Genomic DNA, 18,868 nt, shown 5'->3' on the forward strand with positions numbered 1-18,868 from the left:
TGTTATGGGACCAGTGCCTGCCAGCTCATTCAAGGTGAGCGAACATTGGAACTGGATTTGCTCTCTGACCAACTCTCCTCCTCCTGTTCATTTCCTTCTGCCTGACCACTCCCTGTTCCCCCAGCCTGCCAGGCACAATCCTGTCCCAGTGCCCTTGCACTGCCTGTTTATCCTGCATGTTCTAGCCCCTCAAAACTGGCAAGTTTGTGCCCTCACCACTTTGGATCTTCACCTCATGCCACCTGGGCTCCACTCTCTGAAAAGTACAAATGCCCCCTGATTTGGTCTCTCGATATCCTTTCCTGCTTTATATTCTGTAGCAGCACTTTTGCCATCTGGAGTGTTGTATGATTTTTATTGATTTATTTTTTCCCACTAGAAAGTAAGTTTCCCAGAGGCAGGATCTTCACTTTGTTTTGTGAGCTGTGACTTCCTCAGCTTTTAGGAGCATGCTTGTACCCTACTCAGAAATGGTTGGTTGGTTGGGGGCAGCACATGGCTGAGGCCCAGGAGCCTCTTCCTTCTGGGGGACTCCCCAGTTAGAACCAACATGAAGACACTGCCTCACTGCCCTTCCTCTGGGCTCTGATCATTGTCATGCATACAGACTTGAGCAGCTCTTCCCATCAGCAGGAGGAAGACCTGTGTTTCTCCACCTCGACTCCTTTTCCCATAACACACTGGGTTTCGGGCTCTCCCATGACCAACCTCTCCCCTGCAACTTGGCATGCACAGATGATCTGATAGATCCCACCTTCCCAGCTCCTCTAGTAGATGCCTCCCTCTCCCTCCTCTGCATTCCTAGTTGGCCTTTCTCCCAGGGTCTTTGTGATGTTGCCTCTGAGCCATCTCTCTCACATCTGTTCCTTCTGCACCCCAGTCTGAGTGCTCCCTGAAAGCCCCATGAACTCACTCAGTGCTCTTGACCCCAGTTCCAGGGGCAGTCAGGTGAGAACCCAGCCCTGTCTAAGGGATGAAAATAAATGACTCTTACTCTTTACCAGAATGACAATCTTAGAGTACTGGAAAGTACCTTTAAGCTCACCCCAAGCCTATCATTGCTCCAGAGACAAAACTCCAGAATGGGGTCATGGGCCGATGAGGACAGCTGTGCTGCCACCTGCTCTAGGCTGATCGTGGCAGCCACAGTTGGGCCGAAGAACCCCTTTACTCTGGCCCCTCACCTCCCCTGCTGTGTCAGCAATGAGGAAACTGCTCTTTCCAACTAGTCATACATATACAGGGAACTTCCACTTAAGAGTCTGGGGCACTGCTGACACTGCCGAATTAGAGCAATTCTGGAGAGTGTTGTTTTTATGTAGAAGTATCATTATTGGCACTCTAACATTATTAATGTAGCCTATTGTAAGTGATCAGGGGGAAAAAAATCCCTTCAGTATTTTGTTTGGCTTCCAGAAATACCCACTCAAATACCAGAAAATGCTAAAATAAAATAAAAGTGTATATATATATTTTTTTTTTAATAAAAGTATATTTAATGCCACTTAGGCACTATTCCTTTTGAGGGGGTACCTGAAATGCAAACACTATCAATTTGTTTTTTCTAGATTTATTCAATTTTTTAAGCGTATAAACTATTTATTATAGGCGAAGCCTACAGACTTATTTCTTCTTGTTCACACCCACAGTGTGGCCATGAGGTCCTGTGGTCTTGGTGTGCTGGCCTCTGACTCGAAGTCCCCAGAAGTGGCGCAGATCCCGGTGGGCCCGTATCTTCTTCAGTTACTTTAAGTCTTCACGGAGCTTGTTGTCCAGGCCATTGGCCAGAACCTGACTGTTCAAGAACCAATCAGGGATCTTGTATTGGAGTGGATTCTGCATAATGGTGATCACGCGCTCCACCTCATCTTCAGTGAGCTCTCCTGCTTGCTTCATGAGGTCAATGTCTGCTTTCCTCAACACCACATGAGCATATCTTCAGCCCACACCCATGGCGGTGGCACAGAAGCTGCGTGTAGGCCTGCAGTGGAAGGTTATTCAATTTTAATAAATACTATATAGTAGAACATAATGTCTTCACTTATATAACTATTATGAAATGAGGGCTTCACTAAAGTTAATAAATGTCACCTCACATATGACATGTGACTATGTGAGGTATATAGTGAAGATACTGATGATCTATTATTCAAGATATTGAAGATATTTAAAATCTAATATTTTAGGAACTGGAGAGCTAGTACAGTGGGTAGGGCATTGGCCTTATATAAACTGACTCAAGTTTGATCCCCAGCACCACTTTACGGCCCCTCCACTCTCAGCTCAGCTAGGAGTGATCCCTGAGCATAGAGCCAATAGTAAGACCTGAGCACAGCCAGCCAATTAAAAATATCTATTATTTTGGAAAAACTTAAATAATAGAGTGCTCTTTATTTATAATTGAGGGGATGTTTCCAGGGCTCAGGGAACTTGGGAAATCAGAGACTCTGGTGATACTCTACCCGATGTTCCAACCATGAGGGTTGATGCAGTGCCTTTGAATGAAGTGCCATTCAGGGCCAGCAGAGCTGGGGCCACCATGGCTATGCTGGACAGTGCTCAAGGAGCCATGTGGTGCTGGAGACCGAACTTGGGACCTTCTGCATACAAAGCATGAGGCTTTGACTCATTTATCTAACTGCTAATCATTTTTCCATATATTAGATCTCCAGAATGTACCCATCAAAACTTTGTACCCACCAACTAACATCTCCCCGTTCTTCCACTCTCCTACAATTAGTCTTTCTCAGGTTGCATACCGTATTTATTTGAATATAACACACACTCATGTATATCGTGCACCCCTAATTTTCTATTAAAAATTGGTATAAAATTTTGTTTCACACCAAGCATTGTAATTGACAAAAAAAGTTGAACACGTGCAGCCATGATAAAAATCATTTATTGACAATGTAAACTGGTATAAACACAATACCGAAATAAAATGACCAGTAACGACATTTATTAAAATGTTTTCAAGTCATATTCATCATCAGATACTCTAAAGAGTTGTTCCCATTCTTCTCGAGTTAATTTTTCATCAGTGTCCCAGTGGCAGGAACATCTGTTTCTCCAGTTTCTTTGCTTTCTTCTGAGTCTGAATTCCACTGCAGATCGTCTTCTGTGCCATCTATTTGATTGTTGATGCCTGTCTTCAAAAAACTCTTGATGATCATTTATTTCTCTGGCATGCCTTTCCATAATGTCTGAACCAAACCAGGATGTCACGAGAGATAGGCCAGGTTTCTTGAGTTTTTTTTTTTTTCCTTCGCAGCCCAGAAAAGGCACAATGTGAACTCACAATTCTCCTGTGCCCTCATTGGACCAACTGCCACTGCCACCCCACCCCAGACCTTGTTTATGACCCGCACCCAAACTTTGATTTCTTTCTTTTTTTTTTTTTTGGTAGAAAAATTTGCTCATTATACTAGAATAAATATGGTAACCACTAATTGCAAAGGGCCATGGCCACCAGGGTTGGAGGACTGCACACTGGGGCAAGGCCCCACTGCTGCAAGAGCCCACCCAGGGATGCAACATGTAGCAACCACCAGACCTGGACAGAGAAAAGAGAAGAGAAAGGGAAATCAAGTATACTTTTTATTCTTCCTGGAGTCTGAGGCCTGCCACTGCCCAGGGGTTTCAGAGAGAGGGAGAGAGATAGATGGAAATTCACTCTACAGAGTTGGGGAGGGAGGCTAGTACAAGAAAGAAAGAAAAAGGGATAGATACAAGCAGGTAGCATCTCTCCGAATCTTTATCTCTGGGCCCCTGTGGAGGAGCAAGCACTGCTCTGGTCACTATCCTGGGACCACCGATAACTGTCCAAGTTTTTTCTTTTATACCCAGCATGAGAAGGGGGCTCATCCAAGGGGTGTGTCCAGGTTCAACTGTCATTACAATGGGGGTTATTCAAGGGATGTGTCCAAGTCCAAGTGCCATACACTAACATTTGCAGAATCACTAATAATCTACACAATTTTAATTTACTTTTGGCAAAAGTCTTTTGGAAGAAAATAATTTTCAGTGATCTCTGGCATCTTATTAAAAACTTTCATTGAATGACAACAGAATCTATGCCCAATCTACAACAAACTATACACAGAGGGGAACAGTTACACTAGCAGTCCGGGGCGCAAGTGAGGGAGATATGGGATGCATGTTGGGAACAGGGGTGGAGGGAGGACAACACTGGTGGTACGAATAGCCCTGATTTATTGTCACTATATACCTTAAATATTACTGTGAAAGATTTGTAATTCACTTTGGTCACTAGAAATTATTTAAAAAACTTTCATTGAACACTAAATTGATAGCACTATTAGGCTTTAGGAATGCATCACTATAACCACCTCAGGTTTTATTATATTTATTTATTATATATGTGATTATATAATATATAAATATATAGTATATAAAATATGTAACTATATCATATATATTAATTTTTGGGCTACACCAAGATTTCAAATCCTCCCCAAGCCAGGAGTGATTTCTGAGCACATAGCCAGGAGTAACCCCTGAGCATCACCAGTGTGCTCCCTCACAAAAAGTAATAAAACACTAAATTATGTTCCTCAGAATATTAAAAAAAATCCTTGGAATTTTAAAACATCTAAAATGAATTTGACTCAGCATAGTGAAAAATCATACTTCTTTCCTCCTCCTTTTTTCCTCTTCTTTTTCTTCTTTCTTCCTTCTCTTCCCCCTTCTTCTTTTCCTCTTCTTTATTTATTTTTATTCTCTTCTCTCTCGCCTCTCTCTGTCTCTGTATGTCTGTCTCTCTCTGTCTCTTTCTCTATCTCTCTCTGGCTCTCCTCCTCCACCCTTGCTCTCTCTCTTGTCATGACCAGCTGTGAACAGGGCTTACTCCTGGCTTAGTCTGGAGTTCTTGAAATTTGAAACAGGATTGGCTGCATATGTTGTACCAGGAATTGAATCAGGATTAGCAGCATGCAAGGCAAATGTATTAACCCTGTACTATTCAGTCCCCAGAATACTGGTATTTTGTTTTAAATTTTAGCAATTTACAAAAAACTGAGTGAATTTCACTCAGCATAGTGAAAATCATAGAGTTCTTGGTAGGTGAGAGAGGTATTTAGTCTCCATAATTTTGGTTTCTTTGTGATTTTTCTGCAAGAGAGAATTATGGTCTTGGGGCCAGAGAGATAGCATGGAGGTAGAGCATTTGCCTTACATGCAGAAGGATGGTGGTTCTAAACCTGGCATCCCATATGGTTCCCTGTGCCTGCCAGGGGCGATTTCTGAGCGCAGAGACAGGAGTAACCCCTGAGCACTGCCAGGTGTGACCCAAAAACAAAAACAAAAACAAAAAAGAGAGAGAATTATGGTCTGGTAAGTGGATTAAAAAAAAGAAAACAAAATACATGGCAAAAATCTTAACACTGGCAAATGTGTACAGAACCCTGAGACTGATTAGAGCAAGGAAAAGACTTTCTCAAATATTGTCTAATTTCTCAAATGAATTTTTAAATTTATTCTTATCTGAAGTGTTTTTCCCCTACAGGCAAAAGAAAACAAGAGTACAGAATGAGAAAATGACTCACAAGGTCTATAGACTCAGGGAAAACCCCTTAGACACCCTTGCTTCTCATGTTTACTTTGGTCAGAGTGGATCAGTTTTTAAAAGTTTATAAGGTTTTTCAGTTTACATTTATATTTGTTATTAATATTATTATTATCTGCCCCTTTTTTCAAACTCCTGAGTCATGGGCTGACTTTCAAGAATTGTAGCAAGTGAGTAGCTTGGCTATAAATTATAATGTTTTGAAAGTACATAGGAAGGGGGCATGCACTGAATGTAAACTTGTCTGTTTGTAATCTTTCCCTGACCCAGAGTTCAACAGTTACCTTTGGGATCACCAGCATGAGACTGATAAAGTCATCAAGGGAACTGTTTGCCTAGTGACTCATAGTTTTAAGTTTAATTGTTTTGGCAAAGTCAGTATATTGAGCTTGTATGGAAATAGAAATAGTGAACATATTTGAGTTGATGTCTTTTCTGATCTGAGTGTTTTTTTTTTTTTTGAAAGGAATTGTAGATCTCAAAGAAAGAGAATAGAGACAGGGATACAATGAAGAAAGACCCTGGGTGATGACATCACTAGCCATTGCTTACTTAGGGTTTTAGTGAAAACTGAAATCCTGTGGGAAAATACACTCAATCCTTAGGAAAAGTATCTTGTAGAAGAAACAACAAAATCTCTGATGACTTTCTTATTTATGATTAAATATGTTTTATAAATGGACAGGCTTTTGTTTGGGGGACACACCTGATGGTTACTCCTTGCTCTGTGCTCAGAAATTACTCCCGGCAGATTCAGGAGACCATTGGGAAGCTAGGGATGGAAGCCAGGTGGGTTGCAAGTGCCCTACTTGCTTTGCTATAATTCTGCCCCCCCCCTGGATATTATTTTTGTGAATAGAAACTTGGAGTTTGCTTGATAACAATGCCTATTGATATGTGTTGGTTTATGGAAATCCCTAATTTACCAGTCAACATTTCACTCTCCTTCGTAAAGCAGCTATTCCATTTGGTGCAACAGAAACCTTAAGCAGCCTGGTGTAGTCTATGTACTCTTTTATAACATGACCTAAACATCTATACTTAATTCTTGGCAACATATTTTTTGATGATAAAATTAAGATATAGTTATTCACAATACAACTGGGAAGTAGAATATTCAGTACGTTGACAGTTTCAATAGAGACTGATATGATATTACTGAGACAAAATTGTGGACAATTTTCTCACAATCTAAGTGATGTTATGTTCTGTGACACAGAATTTCTGGCTCGACATGATCTAGGGTTTGGATAAAAGTACATGGATGAATGGTATAAATCTATTCTTAATAATTAAGAAGTAACCTAAGGTTGAATTGTATGATGAAATTTTGAATACCAACCAGGTTCAAAGCTTGAATGTAGGTGCTGGGGTGTGTAGAATTCTTTAATAGCTCCTGTTCTATTTTTCCTCTAAGAAAAGATCTGTTATTACTGAAGGTGGACTATTGTATGAGGAAAAATATACTAATATTAGTCCTTGGCTGGGAAAAAGCAAAACTCTCATTCTGAACAGTTATAGCAAAAGATGAGTCATCACCTTTCCTCCTGCACACCTTCACCACATGAGACAAAGTTTGGCAGGCAATGTCCAGGAGACTGCTTCCTCCTCACTCACTGTTCCTGGGACCACTTCCTGGGGAACACCGCCAAAACATTGCCAGGGGTAGGATCCAGACAACATGTAGCTGATTGACTTACTTGTATAATAGTTGTTCATCATTTATTTAAAGCAAAACTACATGAAAAGTTTTCTGTGGAGGATTTGAGAGAAGCACAGTTGAGTCGGCCATTGGTCTTGCATTATGGTCAACTAGGGTTCAATCCCCAGTACCCCATAGTTTACCCAAAACTCTGCCAAGAATGTTCCCTGAGCCCAGAACCAGAAGTAAACCCTGGATACCACTGAGTGTGACCTAAAGAAACAAACAAAACAAAACAAAAGGTGCCTGTTGATCAGATTGGCTTGTTTGATCTCCAAAAGTGATTCACAGTGTCTGCTATCTGGACTTAATTGACCTTATTTTCATTTTCTCTTTTCCACTGATTTTTGGACTCAGCCATTTGAAACAATGCCCATGAAGCTGTCACACACTGTTGTGTCAGAGACTCAAGCACCTTTGGACTGGGCCCATTGAAATGATGGACAGTTTTGTCTTCCGTCTTAATGCTCCTTTAATATCTATTCAGGGAGTACTTCATTTACACATCATTTCTATGCTGGACTTAGGCAATTTGGAGTGAAAATTCAGAATTGCTTTTACCAAAGAGCGGGTGTTTTGTTAAATGAGATGAACCCTTTGGACCCTTAGTATAGGCCTGTATCTGCATTTCAAAGTCATTTGCAGTGAGGCTTCTCATAGAATTACATAACAATTATAAATGAAAATAAAGCTTCAGTTTCAAAGGAGGGAAAATAGTTAAAACAAGAAAACATTTTTATCTTATAGTAATTCTTAAGGAAAATTTCCGAAGAATTCCAATCTGTTTACTGAGGTGATTAACCTATACATATAGTGCCTTATTTAAATTTCAGGTGTGGTACCTAGTATAAATACAAATGTTAATATAATAGAAGTTTTGGAGTCATCAATCAAAGAGCGTTATCTGCTGTACTTACTAGGTAATTTAAGATATTATTTATAAATATTGTTTCTGATTTCTTTACCATAAAACTTAAAAGATAACTTTCTACACACTTAGGAATTGTTGAAATGAAAGATTAAATACATAAAAGAATTAATAATAGTTCATGGAGAAATTCATTACACTCAGACATTAATGCAGAAAATAATGGCCAGAGTTTATATGTTGAAGAAATGCCTGAGATAATAAATGAAGTCATTTGTCTTTGTAGTTAAGTAGAGTTGCTTATATAACATATGTGTGATAACTATACATGACCAGGGAGAGGACCTTAAAGTCATTATCACAAGGATCAGATCAATCACTTTCAATCTATTTCTGGGTGTGTAAATTAACAAAGTGTGTTGCTTTTCACCACTTTGTTTTTATTTTTGGGCAACACCTCTAGGTGCTCTGGGGTTGTTCCTGGCTCTGTGCTCAGGGGTTATTCCTGGTGGATGTCAAAGATCAGACATGGGTTGGCCCCATCCAAGACAAATGCCCTACCTGCTAGCCTTCTTTCATCTCTTTAATCAATATTGGAAGAGTTATTTGGAAATAAGATTTTTCCTCTAAAATAATATATTTTTCATTGGACTCCGAATTAAGTGTTCAGTAAATTGAAATGCAGGAATTTCTCTTCAATTATATAGAAATTTCTACCACTTATTGATCATTTTAAGGGTCAAGGTTCTCATGTGAGAAAATGAACAACTGTATTTCCATTTTAAAGAGTTTACTATGGAAGTTTGAAAAAGATAAACAAGAGGACTGGAGAGATATCACAGTGGTAGGGCATTTGCTTTGCATTCAGCCAATCCAAGACAGAGAGTGGTTTGAATCCTAGCATCCCATAAGGTCCTCTGTGCCTGCCAGGAGTGATTTCTGAGCTCAGAGCCAGGAGTAACCCTTGAGCCAGGTGTGATCCCAAAACAAAACAGACAAAAAGAAAGAGAAAGAAAAGAAAAGAAAGAAGAAAGAAAGAATGAAAGAAAGAAAGAAAGAAAGAAAAGAAAAACATAAACAATAAATAGATTTCAAAGTTAGTATTCTATTAGTAATTTATAATGCTTCTGCCATGATTTAACCTATGAAACCACCCCAGTCCCATTCTATCTTCAGTTCTGGGCCTGTGCTTTGGAAATGTCCATCTACTCAATAGTGATGATGCTGAAAATGGCTCTTTTCATCTGTTTCACATTTCTTGGTATCTTTCACAATAAAATCCTGGGTTTTGGATGTTGAGAGTATCTGACTTTTGGTCTACCCACCCGAGAAACAGTGCATGAAACTGCAAAAAGTTAACAAAAATTTTTTTCTCCAAATAACACACTAAAGGGATTTTCTGGAGTCATAGAGAGTCATCAGTCCCACTTCTGTGGGGGCTCACAGTTCTCATGAGGAGGAGGCTGGTGTGGGCTGCAGGTAAAGTCCCACTCAGGACTTGGACTGTCTCCACTGGTGGGCAGCGGTGTTGCTTCTCTGTCCTCAGCATCCATTTCTCTCTTTTCATCTTTTTTGTTTGTTTGTTTGTTTGTTTTTTGTTTTTGGGTCACTACCGACAGCACTCAGGGGTTACTCCTGGCTCTAATGCTCTGAAATCACTCCTGGCAGGCTCAGGGGACCGTATGGGATGCCGGGATTCAAACCACCGACCTTCTGCATGAAAGGCAAACGCCTTACCTCCATGCTATCTCTCCGGCCCCCTCTTTTCATCTTCATCCTTATTAAGAGAGCAGTCTGCCCTTGCCATAGCACAGTGGGCGGCAACCTGCGGCTCGCAAGCCACATGTGGCTCTTTACACTTTTAATTTGGCTCTTCTGAGTGCCGGGCGGCCGCTCCAGGAGTCAGGACTCTGCTTCTAGCCTCTGTCAGTGCGCACCCTGTGTGCAGCCTCTACGGACGGCTCCAAGAGTGTAAGATGATACCCAGTATCAACCCTTAACAAAGGTGTTCCCCCAGCGTCATCCTTTCTTAATCCTCTTCCTCTGATATGTAAAAGTCCACTGAATATGTAGTTTTGTCTTTCTCTCTTGACCTGAAGCCTCCTGGTATTGGGAATTGGTTTTAATAAAGAAAGAGGTGTTCTAGCTTTTTGGGCTGGAGGCAGAGAGTACAAGGTAAAAGGCCATGGACTCCATGATCATCCTTTCCTGGCTAGCTTGGTTTATTATTTCTTTCCTGCTACCCTGCTTCTTCAGACCAGGTTGGGTGGGGTTTAGAAATACAGTGCCTGGAGTGATCTTAAAGCACTTTTTATTTTGCACAAGAGTGAGCATCTTCCATGAAGGGATTCTCAACCCAGAGTTTTCTTTTCCGTGGATTCCCATGTTCAGAGTACTCATGATTAAAGTTGTGAGCTAATGCCCTTAAATGCTGTTTTTCATATTAATTATGACTTTCTGCATAATATAAGTGACAATCAGAAAATTTTTTGCAAGAGTGGAAACATTTCAATATCTCCTTCTCAGACACAGCTATCCCAGAATCAGATTCTTTTTTGAACACATCCATCTTATGTCTCACTGTAAAAACTACTTGTAAAACTCCCCTGCAGAGAAATATTAAATTCAAAGAGAAAATGAACAATGTCTGCCAAATACACAAGCTTAGCTACTCATTCCTTGTCCAACTGGGGCTGTACAAAGTCTGAGTTCTGCTCTCACAGGAACTGCACTACTTCTTCCTTCTTGCCAACAAGGTGAGAGAACATTCTTCCCCTGAACAGTCACTTCACTTCTTCATGGAGAAGATGCTAGTAGTGGGCATCCATACGGTCACACAGGGTGGTGAATAGCCTGGATTTGATCACATTTGTGAATTTCACAAATTTTCTTTACTGTGTCATCTGTCACAGAATTTAGTTCAACAGGGAGTTTTTTTGAATCCAGCCTATCATACAATGAGTGGATACAATGTACGGGTGTGCAACTTCTGTTTCTTGTGACTACACAAAAACACTGAGCCATGCACAGTGCATCATCAATACATACATCAACACATCAGATTATTATTCTGAGTGAAATGAGTCAGAAGAAGAGGTGTAGACAAAGAATAATAATTTGTGGCATATAAGAATAATAAATGGCAATATGGTAATAATATCTAGAAAAAATAGGGATGAAAGACAGGAGGACTAGTCCATGATAGGAAGCTTGCCATAAAAAGTGGTGAGTTCAGTTAGAATAGAGAAAGGTACATTATGACATTGATAGTTGGAGCATATCATTCTGGACAAGAACTGGATGCTGAAAATGGATAAGTGACATGCATGGTACCCTTTAATTAACAATATTGCAAACTACGGTATCATAAAGAAAATTTTGCAAACCTCAGTGTCATAAAAGAAAAGAAAGATAGAGAGAAAAAAGCAAAATGCTTGCCCCTGACATAGGCAGAGGAGGGCAAAGGGGAAGGAAACAAGGGACATTGGTGGTGGGGAAAGTGCACTGGTGAAGGGTGGTGTACATTTTATGATTGAAACTCAAGTATGAATAATTTTGTAACAAATACGCTTAAATAAAAAATTATTTTTAAAATGTTTCAGGCACTCTATCATAGTTCCTTTATGATATATCATATGCCTTTAACGAAGTGCTGTTTTTGTTTTTGTGTGTATTTTAGTTTTTTTTTTTTTTTGCAGCACACACTAAGCAGGGGTCTCAAACTCAATTTACCTGCGGGCCGCAGGAGGCAAAGTCGGGGTGATCCTTGAGTGCAAAGTCAATAGTAAGCCTTGAACATTGGGGGGTGTGACCCAAACAAACTAAAACAAAACAAAACAAGAAAAGATTCCTCTAGGGCAAGGCCACAAAATGTATGGAGGGCCTCAAATGGCCCACTGTGAGTTTGAGACCCTTGCACTAAAGTGTCAATATATTTTTTTTCCTTTCAGTGAAATCACTACTTTTCTCTGAAACACTGTCCTTGCTTTTAAAGATTGTTAAAAGGTTTTTCTCTTTTACCTGTTTCATCTCCATATTGTAGGGTTTCAAATTTTCAGCACATTTTGGTTATCAAGAGGAAACGTTTTGAAACGTTTTGCTTACTTATTATCAGAAATCAAAGCATTTTTCCTCGAGAAGGGTGTTCACTATCCAGAATTAACAAACGATCAGTGGATTCAAAAACTGTATTTCATGATGGATGTTACTTCACATCTAAATCAGCTTAATCATAAACTACAGGGGAAAGGAAACACAATTTTTTTTGATGTTAGAAGAAGAATTTGTTTTGTTTGAAAACAAATGATCTGTTTTTGCTCAAGATTTTGACAGAGAAACTTTGATTCATCTTCCAAGCCTGTTGAAACATCACTAAGAAAATAATTCTGTTATTGACATTACCTATTTTAAAACAGCACTTTTAGGGGCTGGCAAGGTGGCACTAGAGGTAAGGTGTCTGCGTTGCAAGCACTAGCCAAGGAAGGACCACGGTTCGATCCTCCGGCATCCCATATGGTCCCCCAAAGCCAAGGGCAATTTCAGAGCGCTTAGCCAGGATTAACCCCTGAGCATCAAACGGGTGTGGCCCTAAACCCCCCCCCCCAAATAAAATAAATAAAATAAAAAACCTCACAGCACTTTTAAATATGAGGGAAGCTGTTCTCAAGAGGTTTCAGGATTTCAGAAACAGCAAAGCAACATTGGCTTTTGTTAAAAAAAATCTCTGGATGCCACTGTAACAAAATTAAAATTTTCTCCCTTTAATATCGACATTGGCAACTTTGAAATGCTATTGCTGGGTTTAAAAAAGACAAAGAACTGTGGAGCTCGAAATTTGAACGTCTTTGTGCTAATTTAGAAAGATTGGAGAAACACATATGTGAACTTAGGTCACAGCACAAGTGGTCTGTTTTGAAAGACCTGGAGAAGGAAGATATGTTGATTTTTAACACCTGGAATAGAATTCCTGACTCATATAATCAACTAAAAAAGCTAGCGTTTGCTGTTCTTTCCTTGTTCGGGTCTACATATTTATGTGAACAATCATTTTCAAGCATGAATCTTATCAAGAGTAAATTGATGAGAACCTGGAATCGTGCCTAAAATTAAAAACAACAACATACAAATTTGACTTACTCAAACTATCCAAGGAAATGAAAGGCCAATGTTCACATTAGTGTTTGTGACTTTGTCAGTCATTGTCAGGATGTAATTTTCTCTACATTGTAAGGCAAATTTTACAGAATTTAACATTATCGATAAATAATATCATTCTAAAGTTTTTGTTTTATTAGTTATGTTATTTGTATCCTCCCGACCTATGTGGATACTTGCATGCAGAATATTCTCAATAAAAACTTATTGAAACTAAAAACAGTGTACCATCCTATGTATTTTCAGTTTTAAAAATGTGGCTCTTGGGGCTGGAGAGATAGCATAGAGGTAAGGTGTTTTCCTCTTATGCAGAAGGTCGGTGGTTCGAATCCTGGCATCCCATATGGTCCCCTGAGCCTGCCAAGAGCAATTTCTGAGCATAGAGCTAGGAGTAACCCCTGAGTGCTGCCAAAACAAACAAACCCCCCCCAAAAAAACCCAAAAAACAAAAAAAATGTGGCTCTCAAAATAAATTTTAATCATGGTTTTGGCGAGATTTGCTCAGTTGAAAAAAAAGGTTGCTGACCACTGCCATAGCACAACAGGGTTTCTGAACACCCTAGGAGCATAGAGCCCCAGTTGAGAGGGGTCTGTTAGGATATGTTATTTTGGCAGGGGTTAAAGTAGATGAAAATATTCAACTTCATGTAAATAGGAAGTTGGAAAGGAAGTGTATTAAAATAATCTTCTCAGATAATCATGAGTATTCACTGTTGATCTTACTCCAAGTTCAGACATGGTGTTTCTGAAAGATTAGTTTCAAAACAAAACTTGAACTTATCAATGAACTTCTCATGCTCTGTCACCTTATCCTAGCCTGTTCTTTGACTAGATCTCTTACCCATGCATGCTTTTATAATGGCTTCTTTTACTCATTTGGAAAATATGAGCTCAACAAACTCTGCAGATCTAAATATTGGCACATTTTGTTATACAATAGCAAAAAATTTTTCTTCACTGTGTGCTGTATGGAGTGAATTAACTCCAGCTTCACTCTACCTTTCAATACACTGTTCTTAGAATGTTATTTCCAGTCTTAGTTTTCCCATGTATTAAATAGGGCTGCTAATTAGTTTTTCTCTCAAGGTGTCTTGGAGGAAGAAATGAGGTAATGGCAGTGAATGCATCTTGTAAATGCTCAGATGTAATTTAAACAGGTGTCAGGATTGGAAGATGAGAAAATTGTGTCCTTATTGCCTCTTCTCAAAGAAGTCCAGATAGCAACATTTTAACAGTGTAAAAGCAATAATTATGTGATCAGTCATATTCTTATATTTATAAAGTAATTGTTATAATATTCTTTTTTGACAGGAAGATCAATATAGCAATTTGCATTTGAGTGGACAAGGGGATACCTTTGGCATATAGTCAGGAGTATTTTTCTTGGATTGATCCTTACCAAGAAAGGTTGTTTTCATGGATATGTTCCAATACTTATATGGATAAGGTAATAAGGAATTGAAATAGTCATGTCATTTAAGGACACATGTCATAAGAAGGGCTATGAGGACAAAGACTTCAGTTTTTGAAGCAAGTATTTACTTCATTATCCTGTCTTTCAAAGTTTCATTGGTGACACTTTGGACATCTTCACAGGAAGGAAGAAAATGCTTTAATTTATAAGGTTCTAAAATTATTATCATCTGGTTCACAGGTTATTTTTTATAAATTCATAGCAATCTTTCAAATACTTAAACTTTTTGATAAAATACTTGCTGGCTGATATATCTGAAGAAATAAATGGAATAAAGCTTTCTCTAGCCCTTACGTTTTATGTATATGAACTTTTTCTGCATCAGAATTTGTTTGCATATAATTATTGTCTATCTTATAAAGTGCCAAGGTCAAAGACTGAATGAGTCTTTGCATCAAATCTGAATGAGTGGCGTTTGACTGGGGCTCCTTGCTTCTAGAGTGGGTTTACTTTATACTGTATCTGCTTTATCAACTAGCAGGGTGAGGCCCAGGCTGCATACTGTAGCCAATTTAGCTCAGGTTCTATCTCGCAGACATTGCCAATATGTGTTCTCAGTTGGAGTAGAAATGCAGTTTACACTGGTGGAACTTTGATGGCATCCCAGTGTGGTTCAAAGTCCAGGGTACATGGCACAAATGCACAGAATGAAAGCTGTTGCTATAGTGAAAGCCTAAGGAGTTCTGTCTGTTTCCCTATGACCCTACCCCCAGCCCTAGATCCTTTTCAAAAGTTTATATAGAATTGCTTCTAGGATCTGTTCTGTCCTTAACTCCTTCCTGCACCAACCAATACTGAGGTTTAGTCTTTTCTTTTTCTCTCTCCTTTTTCTATTTAGAAAAATCTCCAAATGAGTTGACTCACTCCCAGTCTCAAGATTCTTGGGCTCAGATATAGCCTGTCAGGCACATTTACTACCTAGCAATCATGTGGTGCACAGCCAAAACCTGATGTGCTGGAATTATGTTTGGATTCTCTTTCATTTCCTGCCTCTGCCTCTCTGCCTCTTTCCCAACCCCTTTACAAGACCCTGTTAGCTTCTCCAGAACGGTGGCATGTGTAAAGGCATGATTTCTCCTTTAACTTTGCTGGTGCTCTTGCTTAGTGCTTGAATCTACATCTTAAGAGTAGAATAAGACATGAGGAATGGGGGGCCGGTGAGGTGGCACTAGAGGTAAGGTGTCTGCCTTGCAAGCACTAGCCAAGGATCAGGACCGCGGTTCGATCCCCCCGCGTCCCATATGGTCCCCCCAAGCCAGGGGCGATTTCTGAGCTCTTAGCCAGGAGTAACCCCTGAACATCAAACGGGTGTGGCCCGAAAAACAAAAAAAAACAAAAAAAGACATGAGGAATGAAGAATGGGGAAAAGGGTGGGGTGAGGGGGAGTCCATGGCTTAAGTTTGAATACTCATTAACCTATAAAAATACTGAAACACACAATTCAAGTCCAATAAAATATTCTCTACTATCATTTCCAGAAATACACACACTATGTTCCATCCATCCATCCATCCACCCACCCATCCATCCATCCACCCACCCATCCATCCATCCATCCATCCATCCATCCATCCATCCATCCATCCATCCATCCATCCATCCATCTATCTATCTATCATCTATCTATCTATCTATCTATCTATCTATCTATCTATCTATCTATCTATCTATCTATCTATCTATCTATCTATCTATCTATCTATCTATCTATCCATCCATCCATCCATCCATCCATCCATCCATCCATCTATCTATCTATCTATCTATCTATCTATCTATCTATCTATCTATCTATCTATCTATCTATCTTCAAACACTATATACACACAGGCACACCTATATGTATAGATACATGTATCTCCTACCACCAGCATAGTAATGGTAGGAATAAAAAATTCTAAACTCTAGTACTGATTGAGCTCATAGTTAACAGCTTTTTTCCTCCTCCCCACAAAGAGCAAATACACCAATGTCCCCCCAAGCAACAAATCAAAAACAGATTCACAAAAAATAGTAACTCGATTCTGTGGTTCATAGACTCATTCTGCAGCTGATGACTCAGACCCCAACCAAAGTTGACTGAATCTCAAGTAATCAATTTGGGCACTGGTGCTCATGCAGGATTCCCCAAAGGGAATATCCTCTTCTCTACTGTGGGGCACTAAGAGGATTCAGGGGGGAGCAGTAGCAAACTTAGGTACAGATGGGGTGTGTGTATTTTACATTGGTTGGCTTAAAGAAGGTGGGTAGTTTTTGTAGGAAGGACAATGATTTTTGTTTTTTGAAAAGGGGTCGAGGTGAAATAAGTTTGGAATCATCTGAGAGACAAAAAACTAAAAGAGCCACCAAAGTATTTGGAGAAAAAAAATGAGCCTAATGTCCACCCACGCAACCAAGCAAAAATATGGATGAAAACGAAATAGCTGAATACACTGAGTTATGTAAGAGGGCGAGAAAGAATTCATAGGGTTTCTGGAAACACAATTTCATCAAGAGCTGAAGGAAAATGAAAAGGAAGACAGCAGGCGTAATTGCTGTGAGCAATCGTTTCCTGCTGAGACAGAAGAGTTTTACCATCAGCACTGTAAGAATACATCCAGGCAAATACAGAAAACATGGAAATAAATATGTCTCATAAAATCAGGATGGGAGGACAAAAGGGCATCCAGAAACATGCCATATGCAGCAGAAAGTGAGCGGGCAAAGGCCAGATAAGGTGATAATAGAAAAAGAGAAGTGAGGAAATGACATCTCAGTAGGTATCGTTAGAGTGAAGAGATTCAGGAAAAGAAAAATGCTTAAAATGTAACAGAGCAAAGCATCAGGGACACCAACACCAGAGGTCAGATTCCTTTAGAGAAAACAGTATCACAAAGGAAATATCTTTATAAAAAAAAAAAAAAGGATGGCACCTTGGAGCAGGTGAAAGATGGCAGTTAGACTTCTGGAGAATTGGGTGGGTAGTAATCCTGGTTTTTTTTTTTTTTTTTTTTTTTTGCCATTTGCTCTGTCTCCTTGGAGACATACAAGTGCTCACTTTTCTTAGAGTCTTCTGGTTTGTATCTCAAGGATTAAAGCCAGAATATAATGATCTATAACTCTTTGGCAGCACATGTGTGTGGATGCTTGAGTGTGTGCACGCACACACATACACACACACACCCTTATATAATATTTTACTGCTTTTCCAGCTTGAAAAGTTTGTAGCTCTATTTATGACTTCTAAGTGGTGTCTACATATTATTTACAATAATATTTAATCCAGATAACTCTACTACAAGGCATGTTATTGGAAAGGGTACAAAGAAGTTTCTATCACTTAGTGGTCAATGTATATAGGAAAGGGAATGAGGAAAGAGTGATTTATTTTGCCTTTTTTCTTTCAGCAGCACTGCTATTATTTACCTTTTTATACCCACTCATATTTTTGCAAAATTAAAAAATTCATTTAGATGATGCGATTTATAATATTGTTAATGATAGGGTTTCATGCATAAAATATTCCAGCACCACTCCTTCATCAGTGTCTCTCCCATCTTATTCTCCACCTCCCTTATCTCCTCATCTTCCACTCCCCCCCACCCCAAATAATGACCTCATGGTAAACTTCCTATTGATGACCACTTTGCAGTTTTCTATAAATTTGGCATTTATTATTCCCTTACTATATTTCTTTGTATCCCACACATGACAAAGAGAGCATTCTGGGTTTTTTTCTTTTTCTTTCTCTGTAGAAATTAGGCAAGAGATAGTAAGGCTATCAAGACTGGAAGAGAAGTAAAATTCTCACGATTTGTAGACGATATTGTACTTAACTGTGAAAAGTCTAAAGACAAAAAAAAAAAGAAAAGAAAAAGAAATAGAAAAAAGCTCATTAAAAACACAGTATAGTAGCAGGCTACAAAATCAGCAAAAAAAAAAAAATCAAGGCATTTCTATATGCAAACAATGAAACAGGAGGGGCTGGAGCAATAACACAGCAGTAAGGTGTTTGCCTTGAATGCGGCCAACAGAGGACAGACCCGGGTTCGAATTCCGGCATCCCATATGGTCCCCAGAGCCTGTCAGGAGTGACTTCTGAGC

General features: G+C 39.3%; 1 pseudogene; it reads right to left on the reverse strand.

The window, feature by feature from the left end:
• Window positions 1-1,569: 1,569 nt before the first annotated feature.
• Window positions 1,570-9,710, reverse strand: LOC126008628 (40S ribosomal protein S18-like; annotated as a pseudogene).
• Window positions 9,711-18,868: the final 9,158 nt, after the last annotated feature.

Source organism: Suncus etruscus, chromosome 5 (assembly GCF_024139225.1).
Source record: "Suncus etruscus isolate mSunEtr1 chromosome 5, mSunEtr1.pri.cur, whole genome shotgun sequence".
Lineage (NCBI taxonomy): Eukaryota > Metazoa > Chordata > Mammalia > Eulipotyphla > Soricidae > Suncus > Suncus etruscus.